This window comes from Rhinatrema bivittatum, chromosome 1 (assembly GCF_901001135.1).
Source record: "Rhinatrema bivittatum chromosome 1, aRhiBiv1.1, whole genome shotgun sequence".
Lineage (NCBI taxonomy): Eukaryota > Metazoa > Chordata > Amphibia > Gymnophiona > Rhinatrematidae > Rhinatrema > Rhinatrema bivittatum.
In genome coordinates, this window is record NC_042615.1 from 782138583 (window position 1) to 782152797 (window position 14215).

General features: G+C 44.2%; 1 protein-coding gene across 2 annotated transcripts in view; it reads left to right on the top strand.

Annotated features, from left to right (window-relative positions):
• The window catches only part of CTIF (cap binding complex dependent translation initiation factor), a 620589-nt gene that overhangs the window by 539651 nt on the left and 66723 nt on the right, over positions 1–14215 (top strand). The window lies entirely within an intron of this gene.

The window sequence follows — 14215 nt, forward strand, 5'->3', positions numbered from 1 at the left end:
TAGAGGATTCCCTCCGAGGCCGCTCCGATTTCGGAGCGGCCTCGGAGGGAACGGGGGTAGGCTGCGCAGCTCGGCGCACGCCGGCTATACAGAATCGATAGCCTTGCGCGCGCCGATCCAGGATTTTAGCGGATACGCGCGGCTACGCGCGTATCTACTAAAATCCCGCGTACTTTTGCTTGTGCCTGATGCGCCAGCAAAAGTACGCCTATTCGCGCGGTCTGAAAATCTACCCCTAAATGCATATTAACCCGTTAGCCTGAATGCACTTGTGCCTTAGTCCTCATTAAACGTTCGTGCGGCGTTAGCATGTACTAAAACAATCAAGATGTTAATGAGCTGCATCCGCATGTGAAGCAACTCATTCATCTTAAAATGGGATTAACACAATTTGCATGAATCCCCACCTGCACCCCCCATCCCAGTGGAGAAAGAAATGGGTAATAGTAATTCAGAACAGAAAATGTGATGCAACATAAATATGAGAAGAGCTAACAGAGTGGGGAAGGAATGAGGTACGTCTGCATGTAAATAAATGAGCATGTTTATAATAAAATTACTGGCAATAATGAGTAGTTGTTACTATGGAGATAGTTCTGTAACATCGCGCCTGATTTAGAGCCAGAAAATGTGTGCGCATAGGTTACACCAGTTTTCAAAGCAAGCTTACACTGGTAAGTCCACTTTGAAAATTATCCCGCCAAATCTACCCACACGAGTTAAGAGCGTAAGAAGTGCCATGCTGGCTCAGACCATGGTCTGTCGAGCCCAGTGTCCTGTTTCCCCACAGTGGCCAGTCCGGATCCCAAGTACCTGGAAAATCCCAAAAAAGCAGACCTGTTTCTTGTATCTCACTCTCAGGGATAAGCAAAGGCCTTTCTAGTCCCCTGACTGATATCTGCTCATGGACCTTTCCTCTAGGAACTGAAACCCCGCTGCGCTAGTCACCTTGAGCACATCCTCTGGCAACAGATTTCTGCAGCTTGATTGAGTGCTGAGTGAAAAAAAAAATGCTAAGATTCGTTTTAAAACTGCTGGCTGTTAGTTTCAGGAAGCGTCCACCTGCTTTAGTATTCTTTGAAAGGGTAAATACAGTTCCTTTTTAATTAAATTCACCCTTCTCGTGATTTTATAAACCTCGGTCATATCCCCTCTGTTGTGTCTTTTCCAGGCTGAAGAGCCCTAACCTGCTTAGCCTTTCTTCCATCCCCTTTATCATTTTCATTGCCCTTTTCTGTGCCTTTTCCATTTCCTCTATGTCTTGTTTGAGATGAGGAAACCAGAATTGCACCATAGAGGCGTATTGATCATTTCTGTTTTACGCTCCATTTCTTTTCAGTTTCTAGCATTCTGCTTGCTTTTTTTTGACCACCACCGCTGCACACTGAGCTGAGGATTTCAAAGTGCTGTCCTCTTCTGCCATTGCGCTCTCCCACTTGGTCCCCTTTTGCGCTGCAGCTCCTCACCCATAACATTCAGCCATGCTGCTGTTTCCCCCCCCACCGGTCCATCCCAAGTAGCTGGCCAGAAAATATGGCCTCGTTCCCTGAATGGTTCTCACCATCAGTGCGGGCCTTTTCTACTATTAGGCAGTAGATAAACTGTGTAGCTGCATAGCCCCCCCCATACATCAGTACATCCCCTCTACATGTGGGGGTGGGCAGTGTGACGCAATGAGGCCACAGCGACGTGTGAAGACCTGGGGGGGGGGGGGGAGGCAGATAAAAATAGATTTTTTTTTTTAGATCTTTTTTTTCTCTCCCAAAGATCGGAAGTCCTTAGACTCCTAAAGTTAACGAAGGTGGGAGAGGGCGAGGAGCAGGTGCTGGAGACTGTGAGGGAGGCTACAGAAAAATCCCTCAGACTACTTTAAAGGACCGGGCACAGCTGTCTCGCCCGGTCCAGACCCACAGGCTTATCTTGGATGAAGGGAGGAGCCCCTCACTAGAGTTTAAGAACTCAGGACCCGGAAAGGTTAAACAGGGAGCAGGGAGAGACCCACCCTACGCTAAGACCTGCCACGGTTAAGGACTGTGTCTTACCTGAGCTTTAGGTGAGCTGCACTGTTTGTTTGATTTTGGTTTTCTCACTGTAAATAAACTGCACGTAAGGAACAGCCAGAATCTGCCTCCTTATTCCTCTTGGCTGCTTTCCTAAGCCACAGTTAGCCATGTTACCGCAGGCACCCTGCTGCTCTATAAACCTCCACCTCTGAGTTTCTGCAGGCTTGTTATTTGCTCTATGGTGGGGTGGTGGAGCACCACAGGGCAGGGAACAGGAACTCCTTTGGTGCGCACCAAGCCATGAAGTGTGCAAAATGTCACTTTTGGATTAAAAAAAAGAAGAAGAATAGCTTTTCCCGTTCGGGTGGTTTGGATACCTTAGATACCCACTCATTCACCTCCTCTCTTTTCCACCTCTCCCTTCTTTTGCTGTTTGTACTGTGTTGGTTTTGCCTCTCCTTTTTTGTTTTTGTTTTAGACTTCTGAGATGCAGAAGCTGGAAATAACCGCTCAAGCACAGCAGTTCTCAGGTGCTCAGGAAAACAAGTGCCCAGATGGTACTGGCCGATGCAATGAAGCTGGTTCAGCTGAACGTACAGCTTTACCCACACTTACAGGCCAATTCAATATAGTGCGCTCGGGCTAGCTCACCGCATAACATGCGATTGGACCCGCGTTTTGGACGCGGTGCCATCGACACAATTCAGCTTGGTACTGATGAAGCATCCGGCACTAATGGCACATCAGCCCTTGGCACTGTCAATACTCAAGCCTCAGAATCCTCCACACACCAAGCCCTGAAGCTCTGGGCTTCAGCGTGCAAACTTTTGACACTATGGAAGAGACACACTTCAGTGCAACCCTCCCAGCTTTTCTTCACTTCGGTGCTTCAGTCCCTGGCTTCATCAACATACACAAAGAGGGCAGGAGGCCCTTAGAGAGATTCACTTCACTTATCTCCTCCCATTTGCCAGTATGTTCATCAAGGCTTTTGGAACAAGGTCTTCGTCTGGAGACACCAGACCCAATTTATTCCATGGTGCCACTGGTTTCCATGTTCCTACAGCTTAATTGCTTCAGGACGTGGCCACTTCCTGGGGTCCAGATGGAGCCTTGCTGAGGATGAGCCTATATTGGTTTCGGAAGATAAAACTTCTCCAACTCCTGGTCAAAGGGCATGACAGTCCATAGTCCAGGTGGCAGAGTTTGAGAAGGCTTTCTTTGCCTTCCTGGCAGCTAGGGACAAGAAGGGCACATTTAAATCTTTCCTTTCCAGGGTGTCAGATTTGTTCCCTCAAGCAGAAGTTCCTCTAGCCTCCATGCCAAGGGATGTCCCATCAGAGATCCAAAAAGTGGAATCTAATCTCCACCAGTCTCGTTGTAGAGTCCATCCAGTCAGAGGACAAGTTCAGGAATATTTCCTTCCAAGATGACTGAGATCCCTGCCTCAATCGCCAATGTAATCACTGGAGTCGAGGGTCAGTGTACCTTACCCCTTTAATCAGAAGGATTGACAGGGAACTTCCTCTAATCCCTTACCTGATCCTCCAAAGCAATCTTCACAGCCAGAAGACCTCTCCTATTCCAAATTTCTGGATGTTAAGAAAGGCCTTTGAGAGTCAGTGTGCATAAGGACAAAGACCTCCACGTTGAAATCTTTAGTCTCCTACAGATCTTGGAGACTCCAGCCAAATCTGCAGTAACCCTGGTGTACTCAATCCTGTGGGATTTACAAAGAAAAATGCAGGAAAATCTGACATCCTATCCCTCAGCAATCAGAAAGCTAGACCTTAAATTCAACCTTCAGCAAGCACCAGGATTTAAGGAAGTGCAGCTACCGTACCAACTGGTTGTTGTAGGATCAGCACTAGAGATCAACAAAGATAATAATTCTCTAATGCCCCAGCAGGCAAGAATCTTAGGCTGTTGGACAACTTTGGGGGAAAAATGTTTTCCACAGCTTGATGTTTAATGCCTGCATTGTGGCCCACCAATTGTATATGGTGCAGTACTTGTATGATTGTAATAAGAAGCTGAAGCCAATGCTCAGCTCAGGGGAGGAGAACAGTCTGTGTATTCCGCAGGCTCTTCAAGAGGTAGAAGAGTGCGAACGTCATCTACTTCATTCACGCCACAGTCAGATCATGAGCAGCAGCTATTGGAGCACACCAGATGGCACTGTTAAGGACCATCAGTTTCTGGAAAGATGTATATGACAAGTTGGTGGATATGCTTTGTTCGGGGAAACACCTCTTCAGAGACAAAGTCAAGGAAATGGTCACCCAAATCAAAGAGCAAGATGTTGCTGTCCAGTCTCTCTCAATGAGCAATGAAAAATCATCTTCATTAAAGCACACTTACTTTGCTTTTATATGCTGTTACTTCAAATGCCCTTTCCACTAATTCCAGCATTATCAGGCTCCACCTACTCTCCCACAGCAACAGCTTCTGGCTCACAGATGTCAACATGAGAGACAGCCAAAAATGCCACAGCTGGGCCAGCCCAAGCTTGGACCTAGTTTTTGACCAACCTAGACTGTGACCTCAAACCACTTCAGTGGACAGAAAAATCCATCTCCACCTGGAGGAGTGATAGAAGATCACCAAGGACTGTTGGTTCCTCAAGATTTTGGAGTCTGGTTATCGTTTTTCACCTCATCTCTCACCTTTCAATGCAACCTCATGGTTCAACCTCTAATCCACTTGACTCAGTTTCATTTGGAGGTGGAATCACCTCTCATCCAGCGGGCAATAGAACCTGTTCCTCCCAGCCAACATAGCAAAGGGTTCTACTCCCACTATTTCTTTATCCTCAAAAAATCAGTGGTGGGGAGGGTGGGAATTTAGGCTTATCCTGGATTTACAAAGTCTGAACAGGAGCCTGTTGGAGGAGAAGTTCAAGATGAACTCCCTCCACACCATCCTACCTTTCATTCAAGCAGGAGATTTTGTGTGTGCTCTGGATTTGAAAGATGCATATGCCCATCCATCCCTCCCATTGGCAAAACCTTTGTTTTGTAGTGGATTCCTTTCACTACCAATACAAGATGCTCCCTTTCAGTCTCTCAGTGGTTCTGAGGGTCTTCACCAAATGTCTTGCGATGGTAGCAGCACTTACTTGTCATCAGGGCATCTGAGTATTTCCCTACCTGGATAACTGGCTAGTGACTGTATCTTCCCAAGCAGGGGTGTTGCACTCGCTGCAGAAGACAATCCATCTTCTTTAGTCACTGGGATTCATAAGGAATTTCGAAAAATCAAGCCTTGTCCCAACCCAAAGAATCAGTTGTCTAGGAGAATGGGTAGACTTTCTACAGGAAAGAGCCTTTCTCCCAGCAGAGTAAGCATGCTGGCTCAGATCCTTGGTCCAATGGCTGATACAGAAGGACCAAATTCCAGCCAGGGAAGTGTTGGTCTCTCTCAGTCACATGGCTACAGTGAGTTCATATAGTTCCATTTACCTGCCTTCACATTCTTCAATAGGGCCTCCATACTCAGTGGGACCAGTTACTCCAGCCGTTATCATCTCTGGCAGGGGTCATGGCAGAAATGAAGGAGTCATTCCACTGGAAGCTAGACCCAGATGTCCTAAAGCGGAGAGCTCCCCTTCGGCTAGTGGTTAGAACAGCGGGCTACGATCCGGGAAGACCAGGGTTCAAGTCTCATTATTGCTCTTTGTGACTTTGAGCAAGTCACTTTACCCTGCATTGCCTCAGGTACAAACTTTAGGGTCATTCATCAAAATGCATTATGGCCTTAATGCACGCATTATGAACAATAACGCTCGGTGCAAATGCAAATTTTTTGGAGGAGTGGGATCAGGGAGGAGTTTGGGCAGGATTTAGTAAAATGAGGGGCAATATCGCATGGTTTTAATGCCGGAAATAACTACAGCTTTTTTCCTGGCGTTAGGCTGTGTGATATGCCCAAAATGGCCATAATGCAATTAGAGAGAGAGAAAGAGAGAGCACCTCTGGGGAGGGCCTTACTGTGTACACCTATTTATATCTGTATAGGAGGGCCATCTAATAGGTTGAGGTGGGGTGTTGGTGGTGGTTTAGGGTTTAGAGGCCAGTTTCACATGTAGAGTGAGATGTACAAAAACAGCACAGTACACCTTAGTGAAGATTTGACATCATTTGGAGTGAGGAAAGTCTCACAAAGATGAAATTTGTACTATGTTCTCTAACCCTAAACCACCACCAACACCTCACCTCGACCTATTAGATGACCCTCCTATAGAGATATAAATACTTCACTACTATGAGGGCCTTGTAGATAGTCTCAGTCTCTCTCTCTCTTTCTTTCCTTAGCGCAAGATGTGAAGAATAAGGGATTATCGCAGGGGGCGCTAAGTTTAACCGCAATCATGCGATACTACCGATGCGAAGTGGTAACTTTACCACATGGTGCGGTAATTCTAAAATTTCAATGAAATAATACCCCTTTTCTTAACGCGGGCGTTATCAATGCATTTTGATGAGCTAGGGGTTAGCTTGTAAGCCCTCTGGGAATAGGGAAATACCTACAATACCTGAATGCAATCCTCTTTGAAGAGCCAAAAAGCAGAATATAAAATGTAAAATAAAACTAAATCAGGTAACACTGGCAACAGGTGCATCCACCAGGGAATGGGATGCACACACCAGTCTTTTCTGAATCCAGGGAACTTGGTCGTCAGCAGAACGACTGTTTCAAATCTATTTTCTGGAACTTCAAGTGATCAGACATGCCTTAATAGCTTTTGCACATCTCCTTTAAGGAAAGAGAACTCTAATCTAAACTGACAGTCAAGTAGCAAGGAGGCACAGAGTTGTGAACCTTCTGCCAAGAGACCCTGAGAATTTTGGAATGGGTTTGCAGCCACAAGGCCTCCCTTCAAGCGGCCTACTTTTCAGGATCTCCAACACATTGGTGGATCCACTCTCATGAGTGGTCTCTGCATCAAGCAGTGGCAGACAGGTCATTCAGTCTTTGGGAGCACCTGTCGATTGATTTGTTTGCATCAGAAACAAACAAGAAAGTGGAACGTTCTGCTCCATCTGAAAAGCAAGTTTGAGATCTGGTACAGATGTTTTTTCTGCTCAGAGGGGATGCAGAGCTACTGCAAACGCTTTTCTGCCACTTCCAGTAAGCATTATGAATAGCGCTCAAGAATTGGGTCCACTCAATACTCATTACACCAGCATGGCCCAGACAAGTGTGGTTCTCATACCTTGTCTGAGTGACAGTCAGTCCTCCTATCCCTCTGGGATCCAATCCAATGCTATTAACTCAAGAAGACAAGTTGCCTGTATCATCCAAACTTTTCCCCTTTCAACTCACTGTCACTAAATAAGAAAGTTGAGGACGTTTTGGTTTCCACCTTAAAACCTTCAACCAGAAGAGCTTACAAATTCAAATGAAAAGGTTTTCTTCCTAGTGTCAAGAAAAAAACCCTGGACCTGTTCAGCTGTGAGCCAAGGGAGTTGCTACAGTACTTATTCTCCTTCTCCGCTTTGAGTTTCAGTACGTCATCGGTCAAAGTACACCTGAGAGCCATAGCTGCTTACCATTTCCAAGTGGATGGAAAATCAATATCTATTCATCCCTTAGTATGAAAGTTCATGAAACAAGGCCCCCGATAGTCAAACCTCCAGTGCCATGTTACCTCAGTGTGGTATTGGCACAGCTCATGAAGCCTCCTTACGAACAATTGTACTTGACTTCATTGAAGTTCCTCTCATGGAATGTACTAGTCCTAGTTGCTATTACATCAACTAGAAGAGTCAGTGAGCTTCAGGCATTAGATCATTACTCACCTACATGTTATTTTTCCACAGTAAAGTGGTGCTCCACACTCACTCCAAGTTTCTTCTAAATGCGATCTCAGCTTTTCATATAAATTAAGCCTTCATGTTACCCACATTCTTTCCAAGATGGTATGCACATGAAAGTGAAAAGGCCCTTCATTCATTGAACTGAAAAAAGACATTGGATTACTATCAAAAAGGAATTCTCATCAGGCTTTGTAACCATTTAAATTTTATGATCTTAATAGGCTAGGCATAGCAATTGCCAAGCTCACCTTGCCCAACTGGCTAACAGACTGAATCTCTCATTGCAACATTCTGGCTGTCCTCCAGATCACAAACTCTATCAAGGCTGATCAGGTGAGAAGCATGGCGACATCAGTGGCTCATTTCAGAGCCATGCTTATCGAAGATACCAGCAGAGCTGCAACTTAGTCATCAGTTCATACAATTACATATCCCATTACTGTCTGGACAATCTATCAAAAAGTGAAAGCAAATTTGGATACACAGTTTTGGTTGCACATCCTGTTCACATAGTAGAGTCCATTCTCATGGTATGGTCCAGGTTGCTTTTTTTAGTATCACTTCCATTGCAACCCTAGGTTTTGGACTCCCCACATGTCATACCTAATTCAGTCCTGTTTAGCAATGGAGAAAGCATGTTTGATTACCATAAACAGGGTTCTCTGTAGATAGTAGAATGAATTAGCCACACTTAATACCCACTCTCCTCCTTGAACATCAACTACTGAGCTAAAGCTCAGCTCTCCAATCAGTGCTCACAAGGCAGCACCAGCACAGGAATTCCTGCACATGCTCCATAGAGCAAAAGCTCTATAATGTAGAATAGTGGTTCTCAAACTTTTTTCTGTCAGGACACACCTGACAGATAGTTCTCACATGCGTGACACACTGAACACATGACCATCATAGGGCTAAATATAAAGTATAGTTTGCAATCCACAAGAAACCCCCCTGAACCCACAATTATGTTTGTAAAGCAGAATTATGACATTCCCCATACAACTCACCTTACAAAAAAGATATTCTGGTTCTAGTGTCATCTCAGTAACAGCAACACAAACTCCTACTACTAGGCTCAATAGCCCTATGAAAAGACAGCAGTTTATCACCAATGCATGTCCTCTTGAGAAATACAACAAATAAGACTAATACAACACTTACATGCTAGTAAAATAACCTCCCTCGGTCACATACACAGAACCGACCTAACATACTCCCAGGATCTGTAGTAATGCACATAAATTAATCCGCACACAGTTACACCTGTATTATGGAATGCACTCAAACAGTAACAACCCTACCTATGAAAAGGCAACACTACAAATATTTAATCAGGCCCTAAACACCAATACACCTCCTATTAGGAAAACAGAACTAGCCAAGCAGCTATAGATCCCAACACAGAAATAATTGTATAACTATACTAATAAGCAGAATAAATGTTTCACAACAACTATGAACAGAATAATATCCAACAATTAAAAATTCATAAAAATTATTTAAAATTCTCCAAACATCAATAAAATATTTCAAAACAGCAGACACATCACACAATATTCAGTAATTAAAATGGCAGTCAATCAAGAAAAATAAACTTAAAAAGCCACCTTTACTAACCCCCTCTAGCAGCTCTCCTACTCTCTTCCATGCAGGCCTGTAGCACACACCCAGAAGCAGTAGTGGCTGAAGCTCTATACTCATGAATCCTCTTCTTAGGACACACAACCAATCTCTCTGTCTCTCTCACAACACACACCCACTCCAGTCATCTCCCTGACCAGTCACTTCCATTGTCTCTCCCATATACACACACACACACACACACATCACCTCTCTGACCAGTTTCTCTCAATCACACATGTGCTCTCTCTCACACACTTTACATAGATGATCTCAAATGCTCTCACTTACACACAGGCGCTCAGTCAGTTACACATGCACACTCTCAATCACACATACATTCTCTCACTTACAAACAGGCTGGCTGTCTCTCTCTCTCATTTCCTGCCCCCCCTCCCTGCACAAATGGTAGCTGCAGCAGCCTCCTCCTCTAGCCCCTGCAGGCCAAGAAAGAAAAATCCCATCAGCCACAGGAGGCTAATTCTGCTGTCTCCTGTGCCGATTTCTGGCTGCTTCTGATTTTGCTTCAGGCCCACGCTACTGCTCGCGGCTGATGCTGCCGCCGCTACTTTTTCATGCAGCATGGCTCTTTCTTCTTCCCGCGCACCCCACTGCGCATCACTTCCTGTTCTGGGCCGGGAGGGGGCAGGTGCAGGAAGAAGAAAAGGCCCAGCCGCAGTTGCCAGCCTTCACTAACACTGCTGCTGTTCCCATCTGGGCGTAAATGTGCTGATAGCCCGTGCGGCAATGGCCGCAGTGGAAGATAGCCTGCCTCTCGCTCAGTGAGGGAAGAGGGGGGAAGAGCAGCAGGAGAACGGTAGCACGCGACACACCTGCTGCTGCTTGGCGACACCCAGATGTGTCGCGACACACCGGTTGAGAATCGCTGATCTAGAAGATAAGGGCCCTTTTGGCACCATCGGATAACATTGCTCATGTATCATGGCTAATTCAGCCTGCTGTCTATAAAGAACCCCGTTTACGATAAGCAAAGTTGCTTTTCATGGTGGGTTCTTTTACCCTTTCATGTTTTGTGTATTGATTTTAGATCTCACTGATTGATTTTGAATGTACAGCACCTTAGGCAGCAACAGTACAGTTGGTTAAGAAAATTGTTAATTAAATTTATTTATTTATTTATTATTTATTTTATTTAAATTCTTTTAATATACCGATGCTCAAGACCAGGTCTTATCGTACCGGTTTACAATAAACTAGGGGGGTAAACCAGTTAACAATGAAAGCAAAAGTTACATTATAACAGGGAATGTGGAACTAGGCTGTTAGAAAAAAAGGATAGGTTAAACAATTTCTAACTGGAGATTAAATTAAATTATTTTGGAGATTAAATGGATTAATTGGAGATTAAATGGAAATTAAAACACATCTCCCATTTACTAAAGAACAATTTTTTTATGAGTTTATTTTCTGATGCTGTCTCGGTTTTCCTTTTGGTTTAAAAAGGACTAGACCATGTCTCTATATTTTTCTGTACACTTTTGGTGTTTACTTATCAGATAACCCTTCACAAATGTATTCTTTATTGGTTATAATTCCTATTGTTGGACTAATGTAAGAATTAGCCAAAGATGTGGCACATCAGTTTTAAGACACCTCATATGTCCCTTCTTCAGATGACATTCTGGAGTGACGCAATATCTTCCTACTTTTGTTCCCGTTGTCATTCTGACGCAGACAATTTCCAAATATGAGATTATCCAGAAGGCTCGCCTTAGGAGAAAAAAAATGAATCCCCTTTAATTATTGTTCTCCAAAGATAGTGTCTGAGCGGAGTCATCGTCTGTCTTCCTCACCTGTTCTAGAAGTGTCCATTCAACGATTCCTCTTAACTGTTCTGAAGGAACTTGTACCCTTAGTCACAACTTTCGTTTATGCCACCAGGTGGCATAAAACGTTCTCAAATGGTTTACTGCTTAGGTGAAGCTTCTCCAAAGCGGCAGGCAGCGGTCTTGTGACCAACCTGGGTGACTTGATTCAGGTGCTGTCATCAGAAGTCAATACATTTATTTTTCACTTAATAAAAAAAAAAAATGTGGTATCATCATTTAAATTCGTCTTTTTAAATTAGTAGAGTTAAGTGAAAAAAAGCCTGAACAGGGACTTGAAAACTGTACTATTTCTGCAGCTTTGTAATTAAGGTTTTAAAGAATGTAATCTAACTGAATGAACTGCTTAGCAGGAAATCAATAGCTGAAGTGTTTAATTAGAAAGGAATGGAAGGGTGTGTATCAAAAAAAAAAAAAGGTTTCGGGTTTTTCCAATTTCTGTTTGTTTAACCGAAAAAGTCTACCCTCTTCAGGTATTTGCGCTAAGTAAATGGTATGTTTTACATAATGATACTCTGTCATAATTCTTCAGCACACTGACTTGTTAGATGCAAGTCTGGGCGATTTAAATACCCCTTGTCTGGTTGTTTTGCCTGTGATGTGATATAACGTCCTTGCTGTATCCACCCTACCCACCCTCTCTGCGCTCCAGTGCCCCCCTCCCTTCCTCTGCTCCTCCAGATTCCTCTTGTCTCTTGGGGCTATGCTGTGTAATTTAGAAAAATGCTCTGGAGTCTAATTAAAGTCTGAACTTCAAGAGAGGCTGTCTTTTTACAGGCTGCCCTAAAAAAAAAAAAATGCTGAATATGTTTTCAGGCGGACAGGACAGAGTTGGAAGAGAAAACAGTATCTTCTTTAAAAATATTATTTTTCTTCATATTGCCCAAAGAAGCAAATATTACAGACAGATAAAGATTTGTTGTCTATGTTAGGTATATTTGTTGTTATTTTTAACAGGAAACTTGGTTGTAAATAATCAAGAGGTTGATAGGGCTTAACAAGACTGAAACAAAGCACACAAGGAAACCACATAAGTTCAGGGGCCAGCATCAAAGAACAAGTCGTGGGAGATAATAATTATGCGGCATACACTGTCCAGATGTGGTCTATAAAAGGCATTCAAAGCTCAGTTATAAAGGTGCTTGTTAACACTATAAGTACACATTATGTTTCATAAAGAACAGAACAAAGGAAGAGGTCTTCTTTGGAAGGGCTGATAGAATGAGCCATGCGTGACATCGAAGAGTGAACTTGCCAGATTTTGACTATCATGCACCTTTTTTCTAAAACTGGCAGTACTCTTTGAAATGTCTTTTAATAAAACAGCATTGTTTGTGTTCTTACTAATCTGCTTCATGCAAGCATTTTTTAAACAATAACATCATAATAATGAAAATGTGGAGTTCTTGACTGCCTTTCCAATGCTCAAGTTGGCTTACACAGCTTTTTTAGAATTCAGAGTTTCCTAAGCTGCAGTATTCGGTACCACATTTTCGTTAACGTCACGGTATTTTCTCCAGTGGTAAAATAACGTAGGGAAAAAATGCTCCGGATTACTAGATACCCACAAAAACTGCACAGTGTTGGCCTTAACCTTTGGGGCTACCATGCTTTAAAGGGACTGCTCTGCCGAAAGTATTGGCCCCATCAAGTGTTGCAAATCCCCCAGAAGGCCTATTGAGATACCTGGCCCCAACCCCCACTGCCCCTTGAGAAGGCTAAACTCTCCCAAAAGTACATTTTTTACATAGTCCAGGTGTGATGAAGGCCCCATCCCAAACCGCTCCCCTTTTTAAAAAAATATCCCCCCCCCCTAGATCCCTCACTTGTCTACCCCCCCCCCCCCCCCCCCCCCGAGGGGCCACCCTGGTCATTTTCCAATGCTGTCAGCCGGCAAGCGCCATTTTGTAAAATGGCCATGCTAGATCTAAAGCACAGGGGCACTCCAGGTCAGCAACTTTGTGCGTGCAATTCTGTATTCAAATGAGGGCCCGCGGCAAAAAGAGGTGCTAGGGACACTAGCGCGTCCCTTGCGCCTCTTTTTGGACAGGAGCGGCGGCTGTCAGTGGGTTTGACAGCCAATAAATTTTGCCGGCATCGGTTCTCAAACCCGCTGACAGCCACGGGTTCGGAAACCGGACGCCGGCAAAATTGAGCGTCCGGTTTTCAACCCCAGGGCCGATTTCCTTTTTTTTTTTTTAACTTTTTTTTAACTTTCGGGACCTCCGACTTAATATCGCCATGATATTAAGTCGGAGGGTGCACAGAAAAGAAATTTTTACTGCTTTTCTGTGCACTTTCCTGGTGCTGGGAGAAATTAATGCCTACCTTTGGGTAGGCGCTAATTTCTGAAAGTAAAATGTGCGGCTTGGCTGCACATTTTGCTTTCTGAATCGCGTGGGAATACCTAATAGGACCATCAACATGCATTTGCATGTTGCGGGCGCTATTAGATTCGGGGGGGGTTGGATGCGCATTTTCGACGCACTATTACCCCTTACTGAATAAGGGGTAAAGCTAGCGCGTCGAAAACGTGCATCCAATCGCGGGTTAACAGTGTGCTCCGCTGGAGCGCACTGTACTGTATCGGCCTGTATGTATTTTTCTGCACATCTATCACTCATGTAAATAAATGCATCCTCACCTTCTAAAAAGTCTTTGTGCCAGTGTTTCTTTCCTGTACAGCTTGCTGTTGAGACTGGCAATATACTGCACTTCTTCCTGATTCAGATCATGTGCCTCCTCCTACTCCTCTTCATCCAGATTATCTTCTAGTCCCTTGGAAGGAGGCGTTTGCATGCAGACTGCTAGAAATATCTCATATACCTCAGTGGGGTTTTAGAGAAGGCATCCCCCATATCTGTCCAGGCAGTGTTTTGAGTAGGCCAAAGGTTCTCTCAATGACTGCCCTGATCTGCCAGTAGAC